This window comes from Condylura cristata, unplaced genomic scaffold (genome assembly GCF_000260355.1).
Source record: "Condylura cristata isolate star-nosed mole 26May11 unplaced genomic scaffold, ConCri1.0 scaffold00020, whole genome shotgun sequence".
Taxonomy (NCBI): Eukaryota; Metazoa; Chordata; class Mammalia; order Eulipotyphla; family Talpidae; genus Condylura; species Condylura cristata.
Genome location: NW_004567121.1, coordinates 19,947,605 through 19,956,379, shown reverse-complemented (window position 1 = coordinate 19,956,379; position 8,775 = coordinate 19,947,605). Strand labels below are relative to the sequence as shown.

At 44.4% G+C, this 8,775-nt stretch overlaps 1 long non-coding RNA gene across 1 annotated transcript in view; it reads right to left on the bottom strand.

The window, feature by feature from the left end:
* Positions 1-4,430: 4,430 nt before the first annotated feature.
* LOC105853893 overlaps positions 4,431-8,775 on the bottom strand; it is an 11,860-nt gene continuing 7,515 nt past the window's right edge. The window contains exon 3 of the long non-coding RNA XR_001145651.1: positions 4,431-4,521. This is a non-coding gene — a long non-coding RNA (uncharacterized LOC105853893). The remainder of the gene's footprint in view (positions 4,522-8,775) is intronic.

Here is an 8,775-nt window from a genome sequence, read left to right as displayed (position 1 = left end):
GGCAAGACAGGACAGATCTGCTGGCCATGTGGTCACCTCCGGGGCTGGGGATTGAACTTGCTCTGAAGCCGCTGCTGCTGGCTTGCAGTGCTGCATCCTAACCTGCTGCACCACCAGGGAGGGCCTGTTTTTAATTCTTTTGATTATTTACTAGAAGTGAAGTTATTGGATCAGAGGCTGTTATATTTTCAGTTTTTTGAGGACTCCACATAGAGCTTTCTACAGCAACCAACCCAATTGTTTGTACCCTGCCCAACTCTTTTTTTTTTTTTCAGAGTCCACCTATGGAAAAATGAACTTAGCATTTATTATTTCTTATATGAAGGCCCTATTTCATTTCATGACCCAATAGCCCTATATTAGTGTCAGGCCCACTTGATAAATGAGATGGGCCACATCAGAAAGGGGGCATCTGGGGTTCACACCAGGCAGGCTTGCCCACATACCGGTATTGTGAACACTCCAGATGCCCCCTCTGGATGGTCAAAACTCAGGAACCTAGTGCCCCTGGTGGTATAGAAATGAGGGGTTCAGAGGTGTGCTGAGGATAGCTCTAAAGGACCTTGAGGGCTGATGTTGGAACAGAGTGTGTACAAAGCCAGGACTGAGGACTAAGCAGGAGAAGGCCATGAGGAAAACTGAAGCCAAGCAATTTTGTTTTTGAAAGGGGCAGAAGGGGGGCACAAATCTCGTTCCCTGATCACCTTTCCCCACAGCTGTTTCTAGTAGCTAATTTTGGCCTACCAGAGAGGTCTGTCAAATTCCAGTGACTTGTATATACTTGAGGCCTCCTAAGTTCGAGGCCTCCTAAGTTCGACAATCATGGAGTTGGTTCTCTGGGGGCATATTTTCCCCGAAACATTATGAAACACTTAGCCTTCTCATTGCTAGAGGTTTCCTATGACTTTTCCACTTTCTGTCCAATATTCTAAGTGCTTTTATATAGAGTCCTTCACGACCTAACCAATTCACCAGAGAAAGAGGCGACAGACAGCTTTTACTATTTTCAAATTATGGACTGAAGAATTGAGATCTACAAAAAGAAAAAACACTTTGCAATTTGGAGAGCCATCTGTGATGCTATAAAAGTGTCTCACTGGACTCTTGACCACATAGATCATTATTTTTATTGCCCTCTCCCTAGATGAGATGCGGCTGAGTTTGAAAGAGTTGTTTATAGTTTGGCAAGCTATTAAGTAAAAGAACCTAATTTCAATTCTCCATTCTGGTGAGTGGTAAGAATAGAAGGAATTTAGTTTAGGGGAAGAGGAAATGATGAGAATTGGAAGGAAATGTTACAGCTAAAAATTTTGTTCGGAAGCCTTTTGACTCATCCTTGGATTTAATTTATGAGCGCATGGCTGGGGGTCAGATGAAATGGCCTGCATGCCCCAGCCACCATTATGGCCACGCAGTTAGTAGCACTGGCTGCCACAGCATGCTTGACCCAGGAAGCCCATCACTGGAAAGGCAGCAGTTCTAGGAGTGAACACATCTTTGGGATGTCACACAGTAGAAGGCCCTGTGGAGGAGAAATAAACAGCTCATTTCTTTCATTTTTCTCAATCTTTCTTGTTCCCATCCATTTTTCATTCCATCCCATTTCCTCTTTCTTCCCTTTCATTTCCTCATTTTGGGACAGCTGAGAGGTCATGGTCTTGCTGCCAATGGTTGCAACACTTGTGGTCATCACAGCAGCCACAAAGCCGGGCTTGGACCCTACTGGCAGCCAGGGTGGACTGTCCGATCTTCAGTGGGAAGTGACCCAGAGCTGTGTGCTCGGTCTCCAGCCATCCGAGGATTCTTCATTTTTGATTTTGTCCTTGATGTCTTATGTCAAAGGCACTCTAAAGTTCGAGGATGGAAAGTTTAATTTGTCAAAATTTTCTTTCTAGTTTCCAGTTTTCCGTCTTAGAATGACTTTCCCCAGGCTAAAATCATAGATTTAAGCAGATACATCTTTTGCTAAGTAGAAGTGTGGGTAAGTTGACACCCTAGAAACAGGCTGTCTCATAAAATTTGGAATGTGAGCATATTTTATATATACTTAGACACTTAAATTTTATTCTCTGCAGAAAACTGCCCAAAGTAATCTTTCTTCCAGGCTCCCTGACTTTCCCTCACCCCGGGACCCCCTCCCAGCCGTTTCAAGAACGCTTTATGTTGAGACCAAGTAAATACACAAATTCTGCTTAAACGCCTCTCTTCTCCACTTCGCCTGTCTTTCAACAACCACTTTCCTCCTGAATATGCCCCCAGTGTATGAAAGATCTCATCAGCGTGACAGAAAAGCAAACATTTATAGTGATTCTCCAGATGGAGTCTGTTAAATAATCACCACAAAAGCAAAGTTGGTTTGAAAACATCTTCCCACTCCAATTTCTAGCATTGACCCAGACTAACAGAAGAATTAGCACCAGTAACTTTGGAGGAAGGGATCATCTTACTCTAACACATGATGCTTTTTGGTGAGAATATGATAATAATGGCAGTTACCTGTGGCAATTTGGATTTAGATTTTTGCCTCAAGGTTCAGACTTGGTAAATATGCAGCAGCTTGACAGGGCTGAAGGTTGTCTGCAGTCTTCTGAGTCACCATAAAAGGAAAGGGTTTGAAGTTTTATCATGTGGGTTATCTCTAATTGAAGGCACAGGCTCTTTGCTTAGAACCTTTACTTATTTTTTTTTATTTTATTTTTTTAAAGATTTATTTATTTGTGCATACAGAACTGGGGTACAGGCCAGAGGCTCAGGGGCAGCGAGAGGCTTCACCAGAGACAGACTGGGGAGCAGAACAGGCAGATCAACGAAGTACACTGCTGAGGGGAGCAGCGGGCGGGTCAGGAGAGGTCTGCCGCGCCATGTGGTCACCTCCGGGGCAGGCGGGAATCGAACTCATGCAGAAGTGGCTCCAGCTTCCCAGTGCTGTGCTTTAACCCGCTGTGCCACCAGGGAGGGCCCTACTTACTTTTTTTTAAAGATTTATTTATTTATGTGTACAAGAGCTGGGGCACAGGCCAGAGGTGCAGAGGTGAGGTGTGTGAGAGAGGATCCATTAGAGACAGCGTGGGGAGCAGAACAGGTCGACTGATGAAGTACACTGCTGAGGGGAGCAGAGGGTAGGTCAGAAGTCTGCTGCACCATGTGGGTCACCTCCAGGGTGGGAATCAAACTCACGCTGCAGTGGCTGCCAATAGCTAAGTGCTAAGACTTAACCCCCTGTGCCACCAGGGAGCCCTCTCGTGGAAGTTTTAAATCCCATTTGTCCAAATGGGGTCACAACTGTATCCATTTCAAAGTAACGGGCAGCTGGCTTGACAGTCTTGGTAAACAGAACAATTTTACATGAAACACAAAAGGAAATCACTTTGTTCATTTATATTGGAGTGTCCCTCAAGTAGTCAAGATCCCCCTACTGTAAGGAGCTCTTGAACTTCTGAAATCCCAGCTCCAAGGAATGATGGGGCATGCACAGCCTGTGGCTTGCCAGTGCTCACAAGAGACAAGCCTCTTCTGAACTCGAGATCCATGCTGGAAAATTGGTCTAGAGAACAGGGGAAGGCAAACTTCACACCACTGCTAATGTTTGACTTCTAAATGCTTTGTGTCCTAGTTGGCTCCCGGGGGGCCTTGGCCACCAGATACATGTTGGCCTGGAGGACTGGAAGGACTATGGAGCAGGAGTCCGAGGCACAGCCACTGATAATTTTCTCCTTACCTTTCTGGCTTGAAGCATAAAAGCCGGAAAACTTAAAGCAGAGACCCATCCATGCTGTGGCCTGGGCTCTAGGATGGGCTGGCAACAGGAGTGTGCAGTGGGCATGTGCTCAACTTGCTTCTAACAGAGAGAAAAAGTGCTAGGAAGCCCTGAGGCACTACTTACAAACATGTCTCTTAACTGGGTCACCAGAGGTGTGTGATTGTCCCCTCCTGAAGAGAAGCAATATGAACCTCTTCCTGCCAGTTCCGCCTGTGTCAGACAGAAGTTTTCAGAATGTGAACTTGACACGATGGCAGACAGGAAGCTGTTCTCTTGGATACCTCTCCCACACCTGCCTGTGCCTGGCTTGGCCCTGCAGCGACCTGTGCTCTCCCCACTTACTTCCAGGAGCCTGTGACTAGCCCCCTGAGTCCCCCGGGACCTGTGTCCACACTGTCTCCCTCATCCCTACATTGGCTAGGGGAGCACCCCTGTGGGTGCCCTCTTCCAGGGGCTCCCCTTCTCACATAGTTCAGAAAAAGCAACAAAACAACTCATAGGCAGGCAGGCTGGGCATGTTCCCTTTGAAAGACTATTCTTGAAACGTCCATGTTTCCAAAGCATTTTCTGCTGAATATTTTTTAATCACTGTTACAGGGAAAACCCCCAAACCATGGTGTGGGTTTTAGGGAGCCTCAGGTTATGAGGCCTCCTTCTTCATGCTTCTTTTCCAAAGTGGGGGAAGAAACAGGATCCAGGCAGGTAGTAGGTGAACAATACCCAGAGGTGTAATAAATACCCAGAGAGTGAGTCCCGTGGTCCTGGAGGAGAAATGAAAGTGGTTAAAAACTACCCTTGAGTTCACTTTTTAAAAGCTCATTATTTACTTTTAAAATAGTTGGAAACTACCCTTGAATTTACATTTTAAAAGCTCATTATTTATGTCTTAAGTACTATTTGTACAGGAATAGTACCCAAGGACAGAAACACACTGACTGTCCTTTTTCTGGCTAGCTGCCCGGCAGTGAGGGTAAATGCCAGCCTCTCTAGCACGGAACTGTAAGCTGCCTGATGGACTCACAAGCCAGAAAACACAAAATGCAGCTTCCTGAAGCCCATGCATTCATCAGGATGGTGAATATGAAACAGACATTCGCTCATTAGGAGGCCCCGAGCCTTTGCAGATGCTGGGTGCGGGGCGTGGGCAGTGCCAGTGATGCAAGTTAGTGCGGGCTAGACACTTTGCCAGGCTCTGGGGGTCTGTCTCGGTCGTGGCACACATGTTGGGACCTCCATCGAGGCTGGGTGGAGGCCAGGGCAGCACACAGTGGCTGTGGGTTGGGCGAGACAAGAGAAAACTCGGGCTGGGGCCTTGGCGCTCAGGAAACAGAGCGTTGGTCACAGCGGGTGTGCTTGAGAAATGTGAGTTGGCAAGCAGAGTCCTCTCTAACTCAGGGCCTGGACTCCCTGAAGAAGCAGAGTGGTGTCAGCAGAGAGGGGCCAGGCAAGCCAAATGCCAGTGAAATTCAGCAGGTTCTCATGGCCAAGGCTCTCAAGGCCAAGGTCACGGGGTGTGAAAGACCCTGTTCCGCACAGCACTGTATTCCTGAACCCACTCAGCATGAGACTTCCCGGATGTCTTTTAAATGGTGCAGTCAACAAGATTCTTTCGGAAAAATCTGTCTTGTAAGGCCTTCTCCTGTTCCCTGCTCTTGCTTCTCAACAGAGCATGAAATTGTAGTTGAACTTGTATAGCAGGACAGCATTTGCTAGAGGGGATGTTGATAGTCTGTTACTGTAATATCCTTGAGAATCTAGATCCTTGATGCCACCCTGTCACTAACATCCCACAAACCTTCAGAAGGAGCGAGCTGGATTCCATTGCTCAGGCCATGGAGCTTCCTACCGGATGTCCTGTGACTGTCCCTTCTACTCCCAAGCTGTGGGTCCCCTTCCAAATTGCCCAGTCCTGATTCATTGCATCTGGCTACCACAGCACCCTGCCATGGCAGTGGGCCCAGGAGACTCTGCATTCTTTCTCTCTCTCTCATTCTGTTGCAGATGTTGAAGTCTGGACTCTCAAGCCCGCTTTCCTGCTGTCCTTTGCAATTCTCTGATGTGGTCTCTTATTTGGTGGGCATCTGAGCACTTGGGGAACAGTGGCTTTAACTCTTCTGGTAATTTTGTTCCTCAGCGTTGATGGACCAAACTCTTTCATGGTGTTAGAGGGAAATTCACATTCTCATTCAACACTGTGATTGCCTGTGTGGAGGTGATTAGCACAAGAAATGACCACTGTTCTGGCTTATAGGATAAAGGAGAGAGATGAGGATGGACAAGAGCAATGGCATAGAGCCACAGATTCGCAAAGGTGCATTAACTGGAGGTCACACACTGTATTCTCAAAGCTTGGGCCTGTCACTTTCATTAAAGTAGCCTAGAATCCACGCTTAACTTCACTGAGCCTCATTTGGCTCATCTATAAAAATAATGGGTTGCCATAAAATTTTACCATGAAGTGGACAGCAAGTCAGTGAACATAGTGGGGTCACTGCAAAGTGACTGCTCTCCATTTGCTTAGCTTTTCAGTTAGTTGAAGTCCTAGAACTGTGGTAATATTGGGTCCACTCAGCCAGTCTATAGGCAAAAGATAAGTGGTTTCTCAAATAAGTGTGGAGTCCACTACCTGTGTTTAATTTTCTCATTTTGTATGAAATTTTAAAAAGCAGCTCTTGTTTGTGGCAGAATTTTGTCTTTAAACTGCGTTTGAAAATGCTCATTGGGTTAAAAGTAAATGAATTAAAAATATAAAATGCTGTTTGTAACATGGAAATGAGCAAATATGTTTTCAAAAAAATGCATGCCTTTTTGGTTTGAGAAGAATAAAACTGGAAATTTGGTCCATATGACTTATTTTTTCAGAAATGTGAACTTCTGGAGTGAAGTAAAGATGGGAAAGAAAGGGCTGTCTCTCTGGGGATGGCCTTAGCTCCTGTGATCACCTTGAAGGGACATCCTAAAGTGCTCTTCAGGGTTATTCTGGATTTTCTTTTCCTATTTTTTTCTCCTAATATGAAGCACCAATGCCAGTCTATCTCCTTTTCCCAGACACTAAGCACATACTGCAAACAGTTTGCCCCGCTCTTTATCTGTCTTCATAGCAAAGTCTTTGTCTTGGTGAACTTGAGCTGCTGTAACAAAATACCAGAAACTGGAGGGTTTGTAGACAACAGAAATCTATTCCTTATAATTCTGGAGATTAGAAATTCAAAATCAAGGTGCCAACACAGTCCAGTCTGGCGAGCACCCTCTTCTGGGTGATGCAAACCAACTTCTCTAGTGTCTTCGCCGGGCAAGAGTGGAAAGCAGAGCCAGCTTCCAGGGACCAGGACACTATGAGACCTCGTCTCATTTTACTCTTTCTAATGCCATCCACACAGGCAGGAAGAGGGTTCCAACCTATGAATTGTAAGGGACAGAAACAGCCAATTCGTCCATCTCCTGTTATCTATAGTTGCTGTCTTGAATTCCTCTCCTGTGTGAGGTTCAGGAAGAGTTCTATGCACTGAGGGACTGCATATTCTTTAAGATTTATTTTTACTTATGTATGCATACAAGAACTGGAGTATAGGCTAGAGGTGGGGTGGCGGTGGGGTTTGGTGAGGGGATTCACCAGAGACAGAGTGGGGGGCAGAACAGGCAGAAAAGTAGACTGCTGAGGGGAGCAGCGGGTGGGTCAGGAGAGGTCTGCTGCACCAGGTGGGTCAGCTCCCTGGTCGGCTATGGAACCCAGGCTGCAGTGGCTTCCAGTAGTTTGACAGTGCTGAGGCTTTACCCTGTATCACCAGGGAGGCTCTGAGTTTTTTCATATTCAAAACTCATTTGCTATGTCCTTAATACTTAAACAGATTGCCTGGCTGTAAAACTCCTGGTTTGTATTTTCCTAGGTTTCCTGCAAATACTTCTCCACTCTTATTTTGCTTTATTATTTTTTGAACGATCTGATACCAGTCTAACCTCCTTGTTTCAAACAAATTCTTGGTTTTCTCAGGAGAAATTTTTTTTCAATCCAAGTTATTTTACTAGAATATCTCTGAGATGATCATTCCAGGTCGATTTTACCAAGTGAACCCTTTCACTGTGTAGAGTCAGTTCATGATTCACTTCTGGAACATTTTCTTCCTCTGCAATTATCAATGATCTGTTCCATCACTTTGAAATTCCTGCTCAGGAACTCCAAACTGATATGCTTTGCTGGTCTTCCACTTCATTTACTGTTCTCCAGCCCTTTTAAATTCTTTCTTTAACTCATTTTTACTCCCTGCTTTTCGTCAGTCTTTCATTAAATCTCTTTTTAAATTTATTCTTCCTTGGACTTTGTAAGTTAGTTTTCATTTCTGTTGGGATTTTTTTTTTCCTTTCTTTTTGTATTGCTCCTAAGTTCAAAAACTAGGTTGCATTTCTTCCTCCTTCTTTTTTGATTCACTTGTACTCTAGTGATTCCAAATGTTTTTCTTTTCAGTATAGCTCTAAATTCTCCCTGGAAGATATTTTTATTGGAGTATTTGCTACAATTTTCCAGTTTCTTTTTCTTTCTTTCTTTTTTGTTTTTTTGGAGGAGGGATGAGATTATGTTCTACAGTTGATAACGTTGATTCACATGTTTTCAATAATAATAATTTTGTTTAAATATGCTCCCTTTCCCTAAACTAAAAGGCTCCATTTTTTTTTTCAGGCTTATTAGTCTGATCTTTTCATTTCTTTCTTTGTTTTATTTACTATGTAGCTCTTATCTATAAGTTACAAGAAATCATTGAAATGGTTCTATCATCAAAGAAATTATGTGATCTTCATCTACTGTTTAATACTTCACTTCTAGCATGAGAAATTTCCTCTTCAAGGGATCTCCTACTATGTTTTTAATTATTTAGACTTGCCTGGGCTGGGCTATTGTCTTGATGGAAGGGTCACTGTTGTTTTTTTATTTATTTTAGATTTTTATTTTATTTATGCATATAGAATTGGGGTATAAGCCAGAGGTGCAGGGGTGGTGAGAGGATTCACCAGAGACAGAG